Raw genomic sequence first — 23,203 nt, 5'->3', positions numbered from 1 at the left:
CAAAACGTAGCTGAATATCAGTAACAGGTTTGCAGTTGTGAACATTTTCTTGCTATCAACCAGCTAGCTAGCTACGTAGATAACGTACATACATGCCTATGTTCACATTTCTCTTGAATTGTGCTGAATTAAATTTGAATTAATGTGTGGGTGTTCAGTTTTCTGGCTGGCTGGTGATCACCAAGTAGCTAGGAGGTTGTGCTATGTATAAAGCTATATATATAGCTTTATATATATATATATATAAACTGAATTTGTGTATATATATAAACTGTTTGTGACAAAGTGTGAGTGAAGGCAACATGCAATAAACAGGACTTTTCAGAGGAAGATGGCAGGGTCATGTCCAAGTAATGCCTGGAGCAACTGATCTGTGCATCATGATCAAGATTAGTTTTATGTACCCTTTGAATCATGATCAAATCTAATCGTTCGGCCACAACATTGTCTGGTTTTTGTGATGGAACAGATGTAATAAATATTTTGGCCACTGGTGGAAACTCTGGTGCTGTTCGGAGGCTGCCATTGTAAAACATGCAAAGCTAGACTACATCAGTGGTCTAGTAGTCATCAGGTTTTAAAAGTGAATTGTTTATATTATTTATAATCATAAACTTCTTGATAGACCATTAAACTAAGATATCCAATACATTAATTACTCATGATCATATTTAAGAATTAATTAGTAAAATGAAATTATAAAAGTGACTTTGAATCATAAAATGTAAACACACTCTATACCAATTACTGAGACTAACAGACCAAACATGTTTTCTATTTATTTTCTCTTTCTTTTAAAACGGAAACTGAATTCAGTGGCCTCTACACTTATTTTGTGTATTGAAATAGTATTGAATTGACAAGCATGGCTTTGAACTGTACTTAAATTTGTGTATTGCTAGACCAGGTCTGCACTATTAAAACATGCTATATGATACACATTCCTCACATTCCCCAGTTGCCAAGTAATTTCTTTGCTTCTTTGATTAATAAAGTATATCTATCTATCTATCTATCTATCTATCTATCCTGTATTATATTCACATATCTTATAGTTCATTTCAAATGTAAATTCAAAAAAGACAAATGGACAGATGTCTACTGAAGAAATTACCAGGAAATACCCTGAAATTACAGGCAAGTGAGTGTACATTTAAATGAATAGCCCTATCAGCATTTCAGTATATGCTTTTGAAATTCAAAAATATTGAGAAAATATAAATATAATGCTAATATGCCATAAAACAGTGTTTGGACAGCACGAGTTACATAACGAAGAGACAATCAATACATCTGTGATGCGAGTGGTGCGAGGACACATGTGTGATACAAAGTAGTTTGGTTCTTCCACATACTGAACATATCTCCACACAGAAACAATAAAACATTCCACTGCAGTCAGGCTCACAGTTAAATAAACTCCCTGGCCAGTGGTCCTTGAGAAAAAAGCAGCCTTCAAACTCAATCTCTCCCACATATCAAAACAATGTACTTTTGTGGGAAATAAGGCTTTATAGTACACAAATGCTGCAAGTGATATTTAATGCAGAAGTAGCAGTTCAACTCCTCACCACCAAGAGCATGGGTCAGATGGTTATAAAACAACAGGATCCAAAGTGCCTCAGAGTGCAGCTTCCCAGAAATGGACAGGGATATTAAACAGGAAGCTATGCCTTTTGGAATCAACCATACACCAAATGCAGGTGATTGTAAAATAATGCCACAAACTATTTTGCTCAACCCGGTTCTCCACACATTCATTTATTTGTGGCTTGGCCCTTTAAGCTTTTATCACATCTTGCAAGAGGGCATTAGGGTTCAGTGTGTATCAATATTACTCTTCTCGCTATCTCTATGTCTCTCTCTCTCTTGTTGGTGCTTCACTGTCTGGGAAATCCCTGATGAGCCGGTGGCTCTGCCGTGCACACGTGGACCATGCACTGTGGTTCACTCGAAAGAGAGAAAATGTCACGCAGTGTCTTTAGTGAAAGTCGATACCACACCAGCCTGCCTGCCTCTTGCTCTCCCCTCCCCCTTCACTCTGCCCTCATCACACCAAACACTGTCCCCTCCCCCACCCTTTTGCCTGCAGGGAGTGAGCGACTGAGTGAGTGAGAGAGTGCGGGAGGGAGGGAGAGAGAGAGTGGCGGATAGAGAGACAGAGGAAAAGAGAGAGCCCTTTCACCTACATTTCCAGAAGGGCAGGGCCTGCCTGTGCTTGCCAGGCAGCACTGCAGCAGAGAGGAGAGATTGTGTCTAACAGTCTCACAGCTCCCCTGTTCACCGAGGATCTCGCCCTGTCCCTGCAGACAAACAGGGAAACGTGGCGCTGAATGCCCGAAACGTCCAAATGGCTTTGACTGAAACAGCACAAAAGCTCCCCTGGCCCTCCATTTCATTCTTGGTAATCCTCACTGGTTGCCTTGTCTGCTGCTGCCGATTTTGTAGGCAAACTGCCATAGGACTTACGCACACTGCAGGGTTTTGCTATGATAGGGTAGAGCTTCTGTTGTTGCTGTGCAGTGGGATTTAAGATGACTGATACTCTCACTGTTTAAAATGGTCTACCAATACTTACACGCCCATGTTATTCACAATCAGTATGCGACAAAAACAACATATTCTGAAAGTGAGGCGACAACTGCCACTATTGAATCATCTATACAAGACACAAAAGAGGTTTGAAGAGTGAAGAGTGTTTATGAAATTCCCATTTTTCTGTTATAATCCGTGGTCATATCTGGGGTATATGAACAATACGAGCCAAGCTCACACGGTACAGAATGTGTGTTTATATACAATATCTCAGGAACATTAACAGTCACTGAATAAACAGTTTCAGATGATACAGCTTGGTTTTCGAGAACTTCAAACAAAAGATACTGTCTACGAAAACACAGATTGGCCAAACACTCAGTGTACTCTGTACCCTGAAACCTCCTGTCTTGCATCAAGCTGACGGGAGAAAACATGAAAGTTGAGGTTCAATTTTCTATTACCTAACAGAGCTGTAGAGGTTGGGGGGGGGGGGGGGGGGGACGATTTGTTCAAAAACACGCTGTTGCCTAGGCAACGCTGTCCGATATTAATTACGCAGCGAGAGGGCACAGAAGAGCTGAGACACAGCAGCCCGCAGTGATGCACCACTACTGTTCTCCCTCATCTGATGGCTTCATGAAGCTTTGAAGAGATCACACCAGGGGCAATGGACCTTCAGAACACACACACACACACTGCTCAATTCTAGGGAAAAGAACAAAATTACTCTGGAAAGAGGTGGACAAAGTTGTTGTTATCACACAGTCCATGTGAATCTGCGGAAGATTCACATTGAGATGGCCATTGTGTAAGAGCATTACAAGATCACAGTTGATACAAGGTTGTCAAGAGTAGGTCGTAAGGTCTCCTTTCTGCTTTAGTTGTCAGAAAAAGATTGTGAGCTATTTTAAGGGTTAGTCCCTGAGTAACCACCTCAGACTTCATTTTCACCAGTGACAAGTTTTTAAGACGAAAATCAGAATTTGTATGGTCTGTCTATCATGAAATTGAGTTGTGGCTATCAGGCCTATTTGATAACTATTGATGACTCTGACCATACAGTATCATCTTTCCTATACTGCCCTACAGATCAGATGCTCAAAATATTACCTCATGTTTCATTATTTTTTATTCACAATGCTACATGTAACAGTCTGGCTTAATGCAACACCAAAGCACTTTTCCTCTGTCTCACGCAAGGTATTTGTTTATCCAGCACCGGCTTTGCAAATAATGATGTCCACAGACAAGGTAGAGTATGTTGCATGATTTTATGAAAGTATGATGTATTGCGAGATCAGAAGCAAGTCAAATTTGTAGTTTCTTATGTCTCATTCCATCGAATTACAGATCCGCTACCTGATCTGGCAAACTTGCATAGTGCGGTTATAGCCGATAGAGGGTTGCGAAGCAAATGCAGTGCTGTTCACCCTGTTACTTGTTGATGAACCACTGAAACGATTTTGGAAACATTATTTTAAGTTACAAAAATTATGTTGCTTTAAATTAAAGTTAAATTAAAATATCCTCCCATGTCATGCATTGGGAAATCTATGCATTTCTCTTGATTTTAATACATTTTCAGAAGTACACCTCCTAACATTAGCTCTCTCTGATTACACCTCTTATATCACAACCCCTGCCAAGCTAGTGAGACCCCTCAATGCCAACCAGGGAGTGGCTGGTCAATTATTTATGAACTACATGTATGCTGGAAAGAGGTATGTCTCTGCAAGAGCCACCCTTAACCATACTAAAAAGCTCTGGAACCCAAGCACCTTCAGTTCATCTGATAAGAGCATTGCCTTGCCTCAACACTTGTCTTTTGGCAAGGACAAGTACAGTCCATGGCAATCCTTGAAGATAGCAACAGTTACATACTAGATTTGACAATACAAATAAGGTGTTATTTAACACATTTAATCTTGTTTAAGCTAGTGGGAAGAATTTCAGGAGAGAGATAAAGCATTGTAGATCCATAAATAGGTATTCGCGGCTGCAGATTTTGAGAAGTGTAGGCGGACAGTGTTGCTCCATGGTTGGTGTTTCGTGTATGTGTGTGTGTTTGTGTGTTTACATAAGAAGAGGAGGTACACAGAGGAGCTCAGTTGGCTTTCTATAAAACTGTAATACAAGCGCACACCAATGCCACAGAGTAGTATTCAGAGTTTGCACACTCTCTGACCCATCTACCATAGTGACGGTGTCTAACCACCCTTTCTCCACCTCACTGATTCTCATTGTGGCAGAAGTGTCTCTAAGCATTAGGTTAGGATGATGTGAACAGCCTCCTGAAATCCCATTCAGCGCATTGTTCTCACTGAGGCTTTCGGAAAATCCACTTCCATAAATGGATTAAAACTTCAAGCCGTATAAGGACAATAGCAACATTACATAACATACATTACAGAATATGTTCACACACTATTAATACACACTACATATGGTACACACATAATCATTTTATTAGATTAACTGAGCAGTCTGTCTTATGCAAGTTCTGCATTAAAAATATGCCCATGTGTAAGACTGCTTCACCTGCTTTGCACCTGCAAATGTTTTCAACTCCAGCCTTCGAGCCTCATTAGTCCTGCCACTGATGTAGTGATGGACTGATGGAGGTGTGTGTCTCAGCACAGCAGCAGCAGAGCTGTTTCATCCTGGCATGCATTTTGCATTGCTGCTGGAACACGACACATTATGTAAGAATATGCTCAGTCATAATCATGCTCCTTCTCTGCAGTTGCTAAATACAGACCACAGCCACAGGCTTCTCCAACACAACGTAAGGAAACAAACACGTTTGGTCTCAGCATGCAACCCATGAACTATCATGTCAAAGCCAGCTGGAGGAAATGCTTATGGTTTGAACACAAAGATGTTTTTTCTATACATCTATACAGTCAGGCAGTGGAGACAATGTTCTAATGGATGACTGCGAGGGGAGGGTTGAGGGGGGACTATGGTTGGAGGCGTGCTATGCCCCTGAGTCCACAGAAAAGCCTCAGGGAGTCATTGTTGATCCTCGCAGCCAGTGGAGCAGGTCATTACGACATCAGACAAAGGATGATAGATGGTGATCAGCGCACTGGCCGCTCTGTCCTCTGCCCCTGCATTCTAAACAAATACACTGGTGGTGGTGACTCAGCATTCAGCCCCAACCCCCCACCGGGCCTCAATTATTAGAACCCTGATGGAAGCAGATCCTGCCTGCAAATAACTAGGACTGCAGGCCCAGCTCAACTGGATGTTGGACGATAATTGAGTCCCCTGTAGCAGAGCAACTTCACAGGGTTTTCAATCATAGAAGCCCAATGCTGTTAGGCCCACATGGGTTTGGATAGATCAAAGGGTTACGTAGTAAGGACTTTCTCAGTAATGATTTATACAGGTCAAACATACCACTATGCATTACTTTTATCTGCCACTGTAAGTGAATATGCAGTTTAAAGTAGTATTTAGTATTATGTGGACAGCACTTAACTCACTTTATTGTGTAAAGACAAGGTTCCAGAACCTTAATCTTAAGTGCTTTCAAACATATATGCACAAATTGCACTGCAGGTCATTATAAATGAACAAATTCTTCCCTTGAGAAGAATATAAATTCTCTCAGAGAAAGGCGTCACAGAAACATTGCAGTGCTGTGACATCATCTCCCCAAAAGTCTATTATCCCCCATTACCTCAGACATGGACCAGCAAGTTACTGACGGCTCAAGTTCAGATCAATGTGGGCCGGGTGCTGCAGCAGCCTCCCAGTTCCCAGGAATGTACTGGCACACCATGTGGCATCTGCTGAGGCCAACCTCCCCGGCCCGGACTCCTTAGAACACACTGTTTTTCCTGGCTCCTCCATTTTTTCCGAGCTCGAGAATGTCAAACAACTGCTTGCCTGCATGGGTGCAGCAAATCCAGTGTGAACACTGAGCGCATAGGATATCTTTTTACCCCTTTGATCAAAGATGAAAAGTTTCATTCAAAATGGAAGGAAGAACACTACACACCATGGAAGCATAGAAGATATGGATTATGTGTAAAATGAAACTATAAAAGCCTGGTTTGATAATCATTCCCTTGGAGTGTGTTGGATCAGATACACAACAGCAGCCACACACACACACACACACATTCACACACAGTTTACTATTAAAGCTGAATTGCCTTGGGGTATAGGGGAAAATTGTATGTTACCGTAGAGGTAAACATTTTCAATAAGGTTAAGGTGTTAGGAAGAAAGGCAGTAAAGATAGCACATATATTTTGCATTACATCTTTGCCACTGCCATTGCTCATTACATAACATACTTCATATTCAACATGACCTCTGCCGAGAGGAGACTGCCTGCTGCTGGCTACAGATATTACTCAACAGTAGGCGAGCAATTCATCTGCTGTGATTGAAAAAAAAAACTTACTATAACTATAGAAAAAGAGAGGGACTGGCAGAAGGAGGTGATTTAAAAGAGAGAACGACAGAGTCAGAGAGGGAGAGAGAAAAAGATGGAGGGAGGGAGAGTGAGAGCAAGCAAGTTCTCTCCCAGGGGTTGTGTTGTTTATGGCAGCATAGAGCTGCAACTAGGAGAGAGAGAGAGAGAGAGAGAGAGAGAGAGAGAGAGAGAGAGAGAGAGAGAGAGTGGCAGATACACAACAAAGCGGAGGGGAGGGGCGAGCGCCAGCTAAACGGGTTTCTTTGTGCTCAGTTGGGTTTTGATAATGAATGCTGACTGTATGCAGGGGTTAGCCAAGGCCACTTTCCCTCAGAGGAAGGGAAGATCGGCTGTGCCGCTTTACGAATCCAGCCAACCATTCCACGACCTGCTTACATAAAGAAGTCAAATGGGGTAGGAGATACCTCAGCGTGGCAATACAGCAGGTCAGGAGGGGCAGCCAGCTCTGAGGTGAAGACGACGTAAATTTGGTCTGAAACATCTAATCATGCAGTATGGGACCTCATATGTGGTTTTAGGGATTACCGTGGGGAGGTGGAAGTCTATTTTTAAAATAGCAAGGTGGCAAGACTGCACCAGTCATGCAGTGTTCCAACAGTGTTTTGATCATTCATCTTTGATCATTCTTCTTTTTTTGTACTGATTTATATGCAAATATATGAACTATATTTGAACTTCCATTGGTAATATACAGCTCAGCAAAGAGTTTTGGGCAATATCTAGTGTTAAGCATTGCCAACAGTCACAGCATTCACCCAATTAGCGATTGTAATGTTCAAGTCAATGTTTCTTTGGTCTCCAGGAAAAGTTTTTTAGATGTCTCAAATAGCTCAGCTCTACGTAAGCATCAAGCAGAAACGCTGACAGCCACAGAAATTCATTTCTGTAGGACATAAAGATTGCCAGGTTTATCCCTAAGGTCAACTCATCATCACTTGGCAGAGACTCAGATGGTATTCTTGGAATGTGCAGAATAATTGATTGCTTAGAAGCTGTGGCTGGACACTGTATTATATCACTGCTGTAGGCCACCTTTTACAGGTTTATAAAGCACTGAATGCAGATGCAGGAAAAGAAGGGATAACACATGGAAGGTGTGATGTTATCATGCACTTCTTTCCACAGTGGTAAAAACTCAGATATGCACAATATCTCTTGCAAATGTTGGCTAAATTCAGTATTACCATGCCTCTTGTTAAAGAATAACTACATGTCAATTCTCAGTGAGAGAGTAAGAGAGAATAGGATGCAAAAGAACTACAAAATGCTCATTCACACAGAGAAATGTGTAATGTGCACTGATCTTCAAAGACTCTTAACAGAAAGCAATTCAGGGAGTAAATGAGGTCTGGTTTTTTGTTATAAGTAAGGCAATGGAAGTCCCCCCCTTCTATGCTTGTTATGATGTTCTCTACCATGCATCTTGTCCTTGAAAAAGCAGATTGTAGCATCATTCCAATAGCTGTTTTTCATTGATTCATCTTTAAAGCCATCATTATGTGTTCAATTGCAGTTCAAAGTTGTTATCCTCTCTAATTGGCTAACTAGCACCTCCACAAAACAATGGGGTACCACTTTTGATCGATGCCATTACTTCTGCCGCACGGTGCTGCATGTGCTATCCGAAGAAAGTAAACGACACTTCTCAACTTCTCTACACCCCCTGCTTCTGCTCCTACTCCTTGTAAACTGCCTAAAGTCTAAAGTCTAACATGGTCTTCCCTTGGTTGCTCAATAGTTGTTGAAACTCTTTCTGCTTATATATCTATAAATATATATATATATATACATTTCACAAAAATATAGAATATGTGTTCTAAAACCACACTCATCTTTATATCACAAACTTATGTGCACTACCTCACTAAGACTGCAACAATGGACAACCAAACTGTACTTCTATATTTGCATATTTGCACAAGTATACGTCTGCATGATATTGCACATATGTCTACATTTTTACCATAGTGTGCCAGCGCGTGTGTGTATGTGTGTACATTTGTAAATGTGCAGTGCACCTGTGGGCATATATGTATGCATTTGTGCGAGTATGTATCTGTGTGTATATAAGGACTTGTGTGCTGTGCTTTTGTTTATGCCCCTGTCTTTCAATGTTCCAGGAAATATCGGAGAGAAACCAATCGTAAGAAACCCCATTCAAGTAATCTGAAGATGCATGCTATCTAGGTTGTAGGCTATTTTTAAACCTGAGCCCTGTTTATTAGATCCAAATTTTTACTAGGGACAAAAATGTTGAAAATCAGTGGACACTGATTCAGTGAAACTGAATTCCACCTGGCCAATCACAACCGATTATCCGATATGAGATGGCCTTTACACAACGACAAACATAACAAGTAACGTAGCAAATGCTATATGTAGACTGAGGAGTTAGGCCGGTTAAGAAGGGACAGATAAACGCATCTGGACCTGTGAAATGTGTAGACTCACACAATGTAGAGATTTTTATTTCAAACTCTGTGATGAGTGATAGAGCTTGTGTGCAGATTGAAGTGTCCATAATAGTAAACCAAGCATATTTTGAAAACACTGTTGCGCACATCTGTATCCATATATTATACAAAGCTGTATCCACAAAAATATTAAAAGTGTAACAGTTCTAACAGTTTGATGTCTTTTTACCAGTCACAAATACTACTATTCATTAACAAGGTCACAACATCAAGGTTGACACAACCAGCATAAGGATTACGTCATTAGCAATGGCATGGTTATACTGTACATGTGGAACAGGTCAGTGACCAGCAGGCATGCTTCAAAAATCCATCATATGGAAATGGGGGTTGAAGTTTTTGCTGTAGTCTGCACTTCCTCCCAGACTGACGCTGTGCTCACATACCGGGAATGGATCTGAGAACACATTAGTTACAAGATAATTGGTTCATGTATGAACCAGAAAAGATGGCAGATGTGTGATTAGATACGCAAGTGAATTATCCAAGGGGTGATTAACCTTTAGCGGCAGGATATGAATTCCTTTTTCTGCTTAGCAAATGACTAAACATCTGACCAGCATTGTGAAACTGTACCATGACAGTTATCAATGAACCGTTTTCCGGGAAAACTTCTCACCTTGTGATTAACTACTACCTAACGAGAATCACTTTGTACATGTCAACACTAGTAGCAGGGGTTATCAGATTGAAAAAAATTAATGTTCCACAAAAAGCCAGGAAGGGAGGAGAGGTACATTATTTAAAACCGACATATGATTCTTTGGCTACTTGTTTTCTGTGACTTGTGCTAGGAATAATAAGAGGCTAGATAGCGTTTGAAGGGGACTGATCACAGCATTTTGTGCTAATGCCATTCTTTTTGGCTGTGGCCATGTCAGGTTCTGTTCATCATGGCTTTCCGTTTGTCTTCATTACACGACTGCCCACTCAAAACACAATGAAAATGTCTGAGTGCCCCATGCCTAAGTAACGTCTCTGATTCCATCTCTCCATAACTGCTTTTTTATTACCCAGCAATGGGCCTCTCCATGCACCAGTATGTGCTTAAAACACATTACCATTCATCATTGGAGATGGACTCATGAAAACAAGCATTGTAAGAATTAAAAAAAAAAAAAAGAAAAAGAAAAAACAACAATCTCATACCTTTGTCATCACGGACACAGCACTCACACTACAACATGGGGAAGACTGCAAATTCAAAACAGAGTACTTAACCAAACACGGGCAAACGATATATCAACTGGCTGGAATGAAAGGCGGCCTTTGTTGTCGATCTTAAGTTTTCACAATTAGATTAGTGATAAACAATATCAATGCCAGCTGGCAGAAAGGGAGACTAATTTTACCATCTGCCAAGGAAAATTCTGGAAGGTCTCCAGTAGACTTTAAAAAGGCAACCAAACAGCCGCAGCTATATGTGAGAGGGAAAGGGGCAATGGAGAGGATGGGGATTGAGATGAGATGGCTGGTTGGTACTTAAATATCAAGGTGTAATAGAATGGCACCTCAACATCCTTTAGATGCAACACAGCAGAAGGAAGTGGGGAACTGCAATCAGTCACAGGGTTTCTGAGGCTGGTTTTGGTTTTGCTGCCTGAGTGTGGAGATGGTGAACATGGAGAAGTAAAGCTTACAAATCTGTTCTTTGTATTGCGCAAGATCTGCGTCATCGAAACTACTTTTGTTTCCCAGAAATAATCACTGTGCCTTGCACTTAGTATAACGATTTTTCCAGCCTGAAAAATTGCTCACCATGGGGACCCATTACTGGGAGCCAGGGTACATCTGACAAAGTAGTGTTTGTCTTTTTTGGAAGAATTCTCTGTTTCAAGTTGAGGCAAGCCCATCAAACGCAGCAGAAAAAGACTGACTTGTTTTCTATGTCTGTTTCATGGTGGTTTGAGCTAACCTGACTGGACATATTTTTATAGGAGAGAAAACCCCAAGCCTGACAACAGCAGCATATAGCATGACCTCACTGCCCACAAAACCCACCAGTGTCCTGCTCCATCTGGCAGTCCACTGTATGTGTGTGTTTGTGTGGGTGTGGGTGTGCATATGTACTAGCATAAAGCCTCTCCTAAGAGACATAGCGTTTGACCCAGTTAAAAGACTATATTAATTTTGTTTTTATAATTATGGGTTATACAAACATAAATCATACACAGATGCTGAGATATTGGAACATTTTCAGGAAAGTTTTGCTTTTTGGATATCACCTCATTGATTTTAATGCTAGTGGGCTTATGCCAAGTCCACAGTCTCCAAAGCCTTTCATTCTTTCAAGCATTTCTTTCATTCAATGGGGAAAATAATTATTTCTCTCTCCTCGCTTGAGCAGGTCTCTCTTTGGATGATGTTCACTGATATCATGTTATGGGTACTTTCACTGATATACAGTACCTCAGTGATGGCTAGAGGGGAGCACAGTACTGGCAATGCTCCCTGATCGCCATTGTGTGTGATGATGTAATCAAGCTGGAAAAGCTAGCAAGCATAGAGTTATTCCCTCTGGTATCTAGATTCCCCAGTCCAGAGGGGGGAGGGGCAGACGGCTAAAGAGCCAGACAATAACCTCTCTGTTTTGCTAAATGGTTATAGGTCCCCAGTGGATGAGACCTCTAGATCAGCTCTCTCCTTCCCGTTGCTCAGACGATACATTTATCACACAGCCTGGAGAAGGAGTGTCTCAAACAAATAGAGTGTGATGAGCACAGCATTCATCACTAGGCTCAAAGGAAAAACAATGGTGTGGTGCAGAAAGCAACATCTTGGTGCACATGAGGACTTAAAGAGTCTTCATATGACTGATAGTGGTCTACATTAGCTATTTCATGTGTAGGTCATTACCAATAACACAGCTGAGTTGCTCATAAACAGAATAGCTGCTGTGAAGGTTTCAATGTAATCTTAACCTATATTGGCAGTACAAACACAAATTATATACTTGACCAAACCTTATATGTTTCACTTCCTAAGCAAAGAAAATGCATTGGTTTAATCCACAATCATGTCTAGTTGCCTGTAGATCTTAAAGCCTTTAACATGGTTTTGGAAAATATGAAAGTGGAAGTGGTTTGACATTTAAGAGCTGGAACAGTTACCAATTTTACATTTGAACCATGCAATCAGGGAGCTCAAACTGCGTAGCCAGATCACCCACTGCATTGTGATAGATCTCTATCTTTACAGTTGATAATGACATTACTTGTTTGGATGGTTGAGGTAAAATGACAACCATCCATTGGGAAAGTGAGCATTTATCAAATAATGCTGTGCCTCTTCAAGGTGAAGCTTCAGGGCTGAACTGGAAAGTGTGAAAAGGCATCAGTGCCATCCTCATCTCTTCTCTCGCTGCAACAGTTTGCCAAATCAAATGGCCAAAACTCTTTTGAGAGCTGTGCAGAGAGAGCTCAGAGTTGACCTTGATGTTGAGGTCAGCACATCCTCGGGCGGTTGGGGTGAGGTGGCTGAGAGGGGGGCAGCAGAAAATCAATCTCAAATGTGGTGGGAATCAATAACTGAAACAGAATGCTAGAAAGTCATGGCAGGCGGGGGTGGGATGCTTCATGCTGTCAGCCCGCTGAGGATTCATGACAATTACTGTCAGCGAGGTGACCCATGCAAAACAAGTATACAGTATTAAACACGTTTTGGAACAGCATATCTACATTGTAGAATGTACAGCAGGAAGTCCTACTTACCTCTTCTGAGTCATATCATCTGATATTATGTCACTTGCGTACACTTTCTATTAGCCTTCATATTGTAAAAAGGACAAATTATTTGGCTCTATCAAAGCCGGACAGACATTGATACTGGCCTGGTTTTAGCCCCAATTTAGTCACACCCGAAACACCAAATTCCCGTCTTTTTGTCGTGCAGATTGAGCAGACTCATAACACCCAAATAGTAGAGTAACAATCAATGTTCCAGCTCCAGTCCAATTGGATTGGATTTCTAGCATGGTAGATTTTGTTTGCTGTCTTGCAATGTGAGCAAATTTATAACATGAGCACAGTAATTGCGACCGAGCAGTGTGAGTAACCACGCGACTGATAAAAAACGCAGTGTCTGCCCAGCTATAAACATTATGCTTTTATATCTATCTTAGGGAGGATATCTTTTCAGTTATTTATAGGCGAGAATGTCAATCAAAACCAGACTACTATACCATACTTCGTTGCAAAGATTAGCAGCTAGCTTAATGTGAAAGGGGTTGCAGTAGTAGTTCAGAATTCCAATGAAAAAACATTCAATACTTTCTGGGAGTGTTTTTCAGGGTAGACCAATATGAAACCTCTCTGGTTATACAATATTACACTAACTCATTTGCTGTTTTGATTGAGTCACCATTGAACCACGCATACATTTTTAAGCTCAATAGATATTCTGTCAAGTAGGCTTGTACTCTGGTACTGTAGTACTCTTGTCTCTGTTTCCAGGGAGGTATTCCAGAAAGGAGGTGTAACAAACACTGAGATAAACACTACCCTCTAGGTTGTCTGAACCTGAGATGACTAAACCTGAGCTGTCGGTTCCACAACACCGGATACGAATTAGTTCAACCAACCCCGTGTTGGTTAATCTAGAGTTGTGAGCGTTCACGGCGAACTTATAAAGAGTCTATTGAGAGTCGAAACCATGAGTGAAAACTAAGAGCACCGTATTTTTCAGAGCAGCAGCAAGTTCTCTTTGAGGCTTATGAGGAGGAGAGAGCTGTAATAACGAAAAAGAGCGCCTGCTAAGCAGGGCTTGAAAACGAAATTATTTTTCAAACGTTCCGTTCCGAACGGTTCAGGTAGGCCTATGTTTAACGTTTTCGTTCTTGCATGCGTTCCGCCACAAACATATCGGTCCTGAACCGGTTCGGAACGCAAAATATCGTTCGTTCTTAAAGTTCCGGCAGTGTTTGGCGGGCCTATCAAGTCTATTTTTGTGGACTTTACCTTAGATGAGACGTAGGGGAGAGCCGGGACGATTGAAACACGGGACGAATGAAACAATCCAGTTTTCTCCGAGTGTGATGATGATAGACAGACGTCCTTCGGTCAAAACATAGAGCATGTTCTATCAGCCAAATATCTTCCTGCTATGTCATTTTATCACGGAGTTACTGGCGATAAACGAGTTTTGATGCGCAAAAGTAAACTTCATTAGTGGTTACATTTTTTCGATTATCAATGAGTGTTTTTCATTTAAAGGTTTGACTTAATGCTTATTCAGTAGACCATTTAGTGTTCTCCACAATCCCAGACTTTCATATCGCATGCTTGTTTACATGGAAAGCAAATCAAGCTGTAGTGACATATGTCTGTGTCGGGACGATTGAAACACGTGTTTCAATCGTCCCGACCAGGCTGTAACTCCATGTATTTTAATTAAATGCACAAATAGGTGTGTTTAAACAATTATTTATGGAGGTAAGACATAGAAAAACAGTTTTAGGAAGATGAAAATACATTTGGGCCCACCAGATAGGGGGTTGAGTTTCCCCATGTTATCCTATGGAGACTGACGGCCGGTGGGTCGTTAAGCCTACTTATTTGGATGTGCATTGGCCTAACCCACCTAAAAACCTAGTGAAACGACATTTTCAACAATATAAAAATGATATAAATGGGAAAGCTTACCGTTCTAGCTATAAACATGGCAGAATCATCCACAGGGCATGATATTTCAAAAACCGCTTCATACACGCTTCATGATGATGGCAATGAGTTGTTAACAGACATGCACAAAGACGTATAGCCCTGCAACAATATATCTAAAATAAAAACTTTTGGGAGTACCATTCATGATATGTAGTAAAATTTCGAAGTTGTTGGATGTTTATATGGCTTAAACTGTATGTTTCATTCGTCCCCTTATGTTGTTTCAACTGTCCCGACCAGGAGGGACGAATGAAACATTACGCACATCCCACTTTTGTTGTAATAATTCCAAACGGTTTTGTTCAAAGCTGAAAATGCATCTGTATTTGACAGAGGACAGATGTAGGTTACTAGTGACCAAATATTAGCTTTCAGTGTGGTACGATCGCTATGTAAATTACGTTTAATTAAAAAGTGTTTCAACTGTCCCGGCTCTCCCCTACTCATTATTTCCCCTTGATTTAGCCTACCGTAGCTATGCCCAAAAATAATAAATCACAGGCAGCATCCAAAAACATTCAGATGGGCTATCCATCCCATAGCCAGACTTACTGTAGGCCTAACCTATGCCTATAAATAATTTCTTATCAAAAATATTTCTGGATACGTGCTAAACTCCTTACCTGATTGTAGCTTTTTTATCCATAGTTTTATCCATATGGAGATCTTCAAAGGCTTGCGCTATAATTCCAACCCTGTTTATAAACGAACCTGTCTGTTGCTGACAAGGCCTATCTCATATTTCCCGTTTAACTCTTCTACATAGAATAGGCTACAATTGAGCAAACATTTCAAATCCCGACTTTAAAACAACAAGGCGTGGACAGGCAAAATAGGCTATTACGCATAGGGCTACAAACAATTTCCAAATCAGTTTCAGTAGCCTACGCTACGAGCTGGCCTAAGATCCGAAGTGGCAGACGGATAGGTTACATTACAACAGCAAGACAAAATATACACATTTGGACCAAAGGTCCATTTATTCATTTTTTCTTTTTCAAACTGCAGAAATCAAATTATTAGGCTGTTCGCCTACAGTAGTTGGCTACATAGCGGCTTGTTAGCTCACATTAACAGTGTAGATGCGGGCTTGTTTTTCGCACAACCGGAAATAGTCTCCCTGACATAGGATATGCTTTTGTGAAATTGTATAAAATATATAGAGAACAAAAAAAAACGTTATTAACCGGTTTTGTGGATTTCAGAATAACGTTTCTGTTCCGGAACAGTTGAAGACCATTTTGTTTTCGTTTCCGTTTCCGCTCCTCGTAAAATTCCGTAAAATTCCGTTCGTTTTCGGTTTTCGTTTTCGTTCCTTGAACCGGTTCGGAGCCCTGCTGCTAAGGAACGAGACCTTGCTTGGCTTGCTAATCGCGTAAATCTGTAAGTTTAGGATAGCCTATCAATGTCAAAAGCACAATATTAAATACATCAGTGGACATTACATATCGACTGCTTTGTATAATGCTTTCGTAGACTACACTATAAATTAATCTATATCCTTGTCACTGTTTGAGTGCGCCAACCCACGCTGGCACTGAAATCTCTCTTAGGCTATTTTAAAGGAATACGCCACCCCTAGGTGAAATTGGGTCACTCCCCGCAGTCCCTAGAGTTGGATGAGTGAGCCAAAACGTTTTATAGCCGACCCAGCCACTGTCCTAATCTAGAAACGGCCCGGTTAGCTTTAGTTAGTTAGCGTAGTCGCTGTAATCCGGAGAATCCAGCTAGCATGTCGTTGCAAAAGTGAATCAAATAACTCAAGATTTTTTATAATTATTTCTCGTAACCTGTACATTCACATCGAGTACAAATATCAATGCAAATTAACATGAAGGGATTTACTAGACCAATTTAGATTTGGAACTATTTTCGGGCATAGCACCGGCAAAGCACCGCTGCCAGGCGCAAAGACATCACGCAGCATCTGTAAACCCTCAACTTCCTGGCAATACACCAGCGTGACTACCAAGTTCTTTGCTACTAGGTTGACACTGACAGGTGGGCTTTCTCTAAGAGTTTTAATGGCGATGAATATGGAAGATTACACGATAGACGAAGATGATGACTTCGACTACCAAGATCCAAGACCCTACCTTTTCGAACCTGAGTTCACTGAAGAGGAGTTGCGAGCTTTGGATCTGGGAAGAGAGGACGTTGCGACTAGTCAAGGCGGGTCGGATGAGAGAACGAGGGCAAACACGAACTGGTGGTGTGAGTGTGGAGTGTGGAAAAAACCATCGATGGCAGTATTTTATCCCACTCTGCACAGCATAAACACTCCATTTCAGTCGGCATGGGTTGGCACACTCCACACTCACACCACCAGTTTGACTGCGGGGAGTGACCCAATTTCACCTAGGGGTGGCGTATTCCTTTAATGTGGGTTCTGCTGTGGGCCACGTTAAACTTTGTTTGCGCTACAGCAGATCAGGGTACGGGGTGATGAGTGTTGGAAGGCATGGGTACCTATCTTATCCCCCAGAAGATACCCATCAAAATCTCCTGTAATCGCACATAGGCCTATAACATTTAAGTTAGAGTGTACACATTAATTAGCCTACAGGGATCTGATAATATTCCCATAAGGTATAACGCACCCTGTTGAAATTTGTTGCTCAAATTCCCGGTACACCCTGGTCATTTCACCTCCACGTTTGTGGTAAGATATAGAGCATCACATATCATCTGGTAATTATTCCAATAAAATTGGGTTTTAAACATCAACAACATTAAGAGAGCATCCAAAAATAGTGGCCTATAGCCTATCCATTAGACCTACTTGGAAATGTATGCCGTAGAAACCTTTCCTATTGACATGATCTGCCTTGTTTATGGATGGCTCTTTAATGTGAACTTGCATCCCATCAATGCAGCCAAACAGGTTTGGAAAGCTTGAAATAGCCCATTAATGCCAATTAATTGAAAGCTCACCAGCAAAGATAATTTCGGTGCAAATTTGGGGAAACTTAAAACAAGTGATGCTGACCTGCTGACCTGATTTGGTGAAACTCCACTTTAAAGATCCTTGTGCGTTTGTGGCCAGGAAAATGAATGAAGTTGCGCAGAAACCGCTTTAACGCAAGGCAAACTTTACGCACCGATCGACAAACCGTTACTTTGCTGATATGTTCTGCATCTCCAACACTGTACCACTTTCCCAGTCACAAAAAAACAGAGAGCGAACGCCAACGCAAATAATTTGGAGGGAGGCAAAAAGTGTAGGCCTATTTAAAAAATATTTATCCCAATACCATCAGGATTTTTAAACAAACTAAGGGACACATACCTGACTGAGCTGCTATTTTATGTATTTAAACTTATTTATTACTTTTCCATCATTTTTTTAAATTACTATTTTAATTACATATTCAATGTGTCTGAGATGTTGTCTGTAGGTCCATCTGTCTTGTATGTCTGGTGAGCCAAGGAAAACTTTCCACCATGGGAGACATTAGATTTATTCTATTGTATTCTATTCTAATTGAGGGCATTGCATATTAAGGATTCCAGTGAAAAACAGTAGCACTCTCACAAACAACTCTGTTTTGGTCTTATCTTATCACAAACATGTTGTGGTCTTATCACCCTCTCTCAGTTAATAGTATGGATGATTTGTGCTTCTATATCAATCGGACCTTCCTAAAAAAGAAGAAACGCCATTGTGTGACAAGTAAGCAGTGGCCTTGTGGAACGTACATAACATAACCTGATAACCTGAACATAACCTGAACAAAACCTACCCCCTACCAGGTTAAGTTCAGCCTCAGGATGTGAACGTCACCCTTGGAATTGGCTACCCTAGCATTATTAGATTAAGATACATTTAGGCTACAAAGCAAAAGCAATGAAAAATAACTACAATTTACAGTGCCCTTTGCCTGTGATCCGTCATAGCAGATTTTTGTTACAACGTAACCTATGTTATCATAGTGACTTACAGTACATAGCCTGATCATTTTGGAAATGAAATCCCAGGTTTACCGCTTATCTGGGTTAACATACCCAGATATGCCAGTAAACCCGTTTTCTGGAATACCCCCCAGATCATTATTTAAAGCCAAAATACTGATCTTAGTAAACCCTTTGATAAACAGATAAGTGATAAGTACACAACACTGTGAAATCAAACCAAAGTTAAATTATGCATTACCGGTACATTCATTTTGCATCCTTGTTTGGATGAATCAAAAAGAGTCCCAATAAGCAGACAGATACAGCTTTCCTTTTAGAAATTGTGCTTTAAACATTCTGTCTCCCCCTCAGTAAAAAACTGTATTGAGAGCTGAATTCTGATAATCTGTTTTTCATGACCCTCATTGAAATCTTACATTTCCTGAAATATCAAATCAGTTTGCATCTTTTTTTTGTCTCTCTCTCTCCCTCTCATGACCACTCTCTTTATCTCCTAGTGTCTTCCCAATGCCATTCTACAAGCAAAGAGAAACCAAGACTGGATTGAGCTGCCTCTCTTCTGTGAAGGCGTAGAAATCAGAGCCGAGTCTCTCTGATAAGTCCTCAAGGTCTTGTTGTTCTAACGTGGGATATGAATTCCCTTATACGTAAGCCAAAACATATTTTTTTTAAAAGCTATGTGTGTGCTGGTCATATAATCTCTCTCACTGTTCCAAGTTTAGAAATGCTCAGGGCTATGAATGGTGTGTTACATAGGCTGAGAGAGAAGCTCAAGCAGTTTGAGCCACAGGCTCAGGCTCCTTTAGCCTGAACATACAATATTATGTCATGGTGAATTCTGTCATTAGGGCAAACTGCACAGATGATCATCATGAAAGCTGTGCAATGCCAATGTCCCACAAAGCCACATAATATGCAGTAAAAGAGAACCTGCCATTTGAGAGACACTCACTCTTGTTAGATATTAATAGTTAACAACTGAGATAATAGTAATTTGAATCCCACGATAATATTCCATATATTATCACACAAATGGAAGTGCTGCTACAGGGCAAACGACTGACTTTGAGTGTCATAGTCCCATTGTAGAACTAACGGAAACCCATGGTTGAAAAAAAAAATGAAAAGAACTAGTGAAAACTATTTATAGACTGATAGGCAACATATAGACAATAAATTATGAGCTTTGTCATTCTTTTTGCTCCACTTACTAAGCCTCCTGTAATCATTCCATCTTTTCACAAATGTTGCCAAGCAGCAAATTAGCAGTTTCCTTACAGATGGCTGAATAGCCCTTCTACCTGTGTGCATTGTAAAATTGCTGTAATGCTCTGTTAAGACCTGTAATGGCAGTTCACAAAGATGAATAACTGAATTATGTCTAGGTCTGAAATATTTTTACCCATATCCATGTGACAAAAAAGGAAAATTAGATTATATGAAGCGTAATCTTAAATTGATACCTCTAATTTCAAATCTTTCAATCCAAACACAGTCAGGTAGCACTTATAAATATTGCATGGCACTTTGAATATTGGTAACCTATTTCAACTGAAGTAAAATAGTAAAGCCTCTATCTGATATGCAGGGGAATGAGATGCTGTCCAGGGAGCCGAGCTATGGTGCTGTCAGATATACTGACATAGAACAGTGGAGTGGATGTTAGAAGTAAGCCTCAGGAAAGAACCCCTCTGTTCCACACTCCAGTATTTTGGAATGATATCTGCATAAAACATGCACAAGACTTAGAGCTGCAGTTCAGAGGAATCTTGGAGATAGATTTTTGGCATGGATGTTAACCTAGTTGTTTACTACTGTAAAAAGTAAAAAAGACATCTACAGTATAATAGAATTGGGCTGTTTGCTGCATACTGTATACTCAATAGAAGTAACTGGTATATATGACATGCTGCGAGTGCAATCGATAGAGATTAACAGCAAAGGCTATACCACTGGAAGACAAGGGGATGGATGTCCTTGACCCTGAGTTTGAGGGCAAAAACGGCTGCCAGAAACTAAAGACGCATGCATACTGTTACACAAAAAGGATGCCCCTGAGAAAGCAGTAAAGGTGTGGTAAAGCCTGGCCATGAAAGGTTTGGTTAAAGTCGGGGGATATCATTGCAGAGTAATAGAATAGGACAGCATACCATACTAATAGGACAGCATACCATACATATCCTAGAGGCATAGGATACTCCAGGTAGTACAGAAGAATAGACTCACTGCAAAAGAATATTCGGTTCGTCTCACGTGGTGTTCAGCATGAATTATGGTAATTTTTGTGTTTCTTTTATGTAACTCTGGGAACAAAATGTAGGCTGTGTTTAATGCTGTCACTGCATCTACAACCCCAGCAGGAACAAGGGAGTGAAAGCCTGGTTGGCTGAGCACTTAGTCATCGGGAGAGAGTGGACATAGATTAATTTATCTGCCAAATGTGAGGCTACTGGTGACTGAACATGTGTAGATGGGCTAAGGCTACCGGCACCTCTCTGTGTGATATGTAAATGCAATATGTGTGAACAGAAGGGATAATTAGCCTGCATGGATGAGGAGTGGTTTGAGAGATTGGGAGATATGTTTATATTGATGAATTAGACACATACAGTAGATCCACATAAATGCAATTTCTAATTGCATTCTGATGTGGTCATGTCCAGAGTCTTTTTGTGGTGGCTCTGCATTTCTGTTGTAGTGTAATTATACTACAAATAGCAGGAAAAGTTATTATGGAGCATTTACAGAATGGATGAATGGATACAAATATGCAGGTATAATTTGCCAGTTTTTTGTCAGTCGACAATTATTTGTCAGATAGATAAATCAGAATTGGGAAGTGATAACTTATGATTGGCGCATGCAGATTTTTCCTGTCAGAGAAAACATTTTGCCACATCTATATCCAAAATTCATGCATCGGTAGAAATGTAAGTTATTGCAATGTCCTTTCCACCAAATTTCCACCACCAAAATAGAGTCCCTAGTGACATAATGCAAACCTCATTCTCAATTGCACCATAACATTTGTTTTTCATGTACAATGAAAATCTGGTCAGTGCAGTTGTGTTTAGACTTGGCACAAGGGAACATGCAGAGAGAAAGATCTGGGCACCTTGTCAGATGTCAACACTGACCCTGAAATCCCCAGCAAGTCTCTTTGATTAAATCTGCAAAAGCATCTCCCACAGAGAGGTAGACAATCTATCTGGGAGCCAATGGTGTCGTGTGGAGATACAACCTACCCAATGATTCCTGATTCTGACAGAATTGTTGGAGAAGTTACTGCACACAATCACAGGGAGGCATTGTGCTATTATCATTCTTTCTTTTTTTGCAATCTTAAAGGTGCAGTAAAAAGTTTTTGTTAACAAACATAAATAAACAGTTTTTTTGTTCATTTTCTTTACATTTTCTAGACTCAGAATTGAATAACTTCAAACAGCATGTACTAAGACATGACAATATTTGCATAATAAACACTGTGCATAGGCTGTGCTCAGACTATATCCGCAGAAGTAAGCAAATATACATCTATGTTATAAAATAAAGACCTGTCTGTAATACAAGTCTGCCCCCAATAAAGGCCTGCGTCTTCTTCATCTGAAATAAGTAACTGAAAGCCCTAGCCCCGATTATTCAAGGAAATAGAGTAACTGTCAACAACAACAAAAACTGGCAGTGCCTATACATTTGTTTAAGAATTTCTACTCTGCTCTGCGAGAATGCTTAGTACCCATAATATACCTTAGTATGTTTTGTTGGGGAAGGATGAGATACAGAAGGAAAGATAAACAAACACAGTCGATGACAGATGAGTGGTGGCTGAGAGCAGTGGAAACAGATCAGAGACAGACAGGAACTGCAGGAAAGAGGAAATGGGAAAATAAAGGAGGCGGGCAGAAAAATAAACAGACAAACATGAAAAAGAGGAAGACAGGAACAGTGAGAGAGAGAGAGAGAGAGAGAGAGAGAAGAAACTGCATGATCCAGAGTGCTCAAAAAGCCATGCACATCTTTACTGGAGTCAGCTGCAGCAGATTTGACCTGCCTGCTCAGCAGTGGCTATTTTTAGCATGTGGAAACAAGCAAAGCTGGACTAGGAGTACTGCAGATAACAGGCAAATGTATGACTTCTAATCTCCCATTACAATGCGGCTGATTGC

At 40.7% G+C, this 23,203-nt stretch overlaps 1 long non-coding RNA gene across 1 annotated transcript in view; it reads right to left on the bottom strand.

The window, feature by feature from the left end:
- Positions 1 to 9,579: 9,579 nt before the first annotated feature.
- LOC121678186 overlaps positions 9,580 to 23,203 on the bottom strand; it is a 58,074-nt gene continuing 44,450 nt past the window's right edge. The window contains exon 3 of the long non-coding RNA XR_006021181.1: positions 9,580 to 9,859. This is a non-coding gene — a long non-coding RNA (uncharacterized LOC121678186). The remainder of the gene's footprint in view (positions 9,860 to 23,203) is intronic.

The sequence above is a fragment of the Alosa sapidissima genome, chromosome 12 (assembly GCF_018492685.1).
Source record: "Alosa sapidissima isolate fAloSap1 chromosome 12, fAloSap1.pri, whole genome shotgun sequence".
NCBI classification, from domain to species: Eukaryota; Metazoa; Chordata; class Actinopteri; order Clupeiformes; family Clupeidae; genus Alosa; species Alosa sapidissima.
This window is presented reverse-complemented; position numbering and strand designations above follow the sequence as displayed.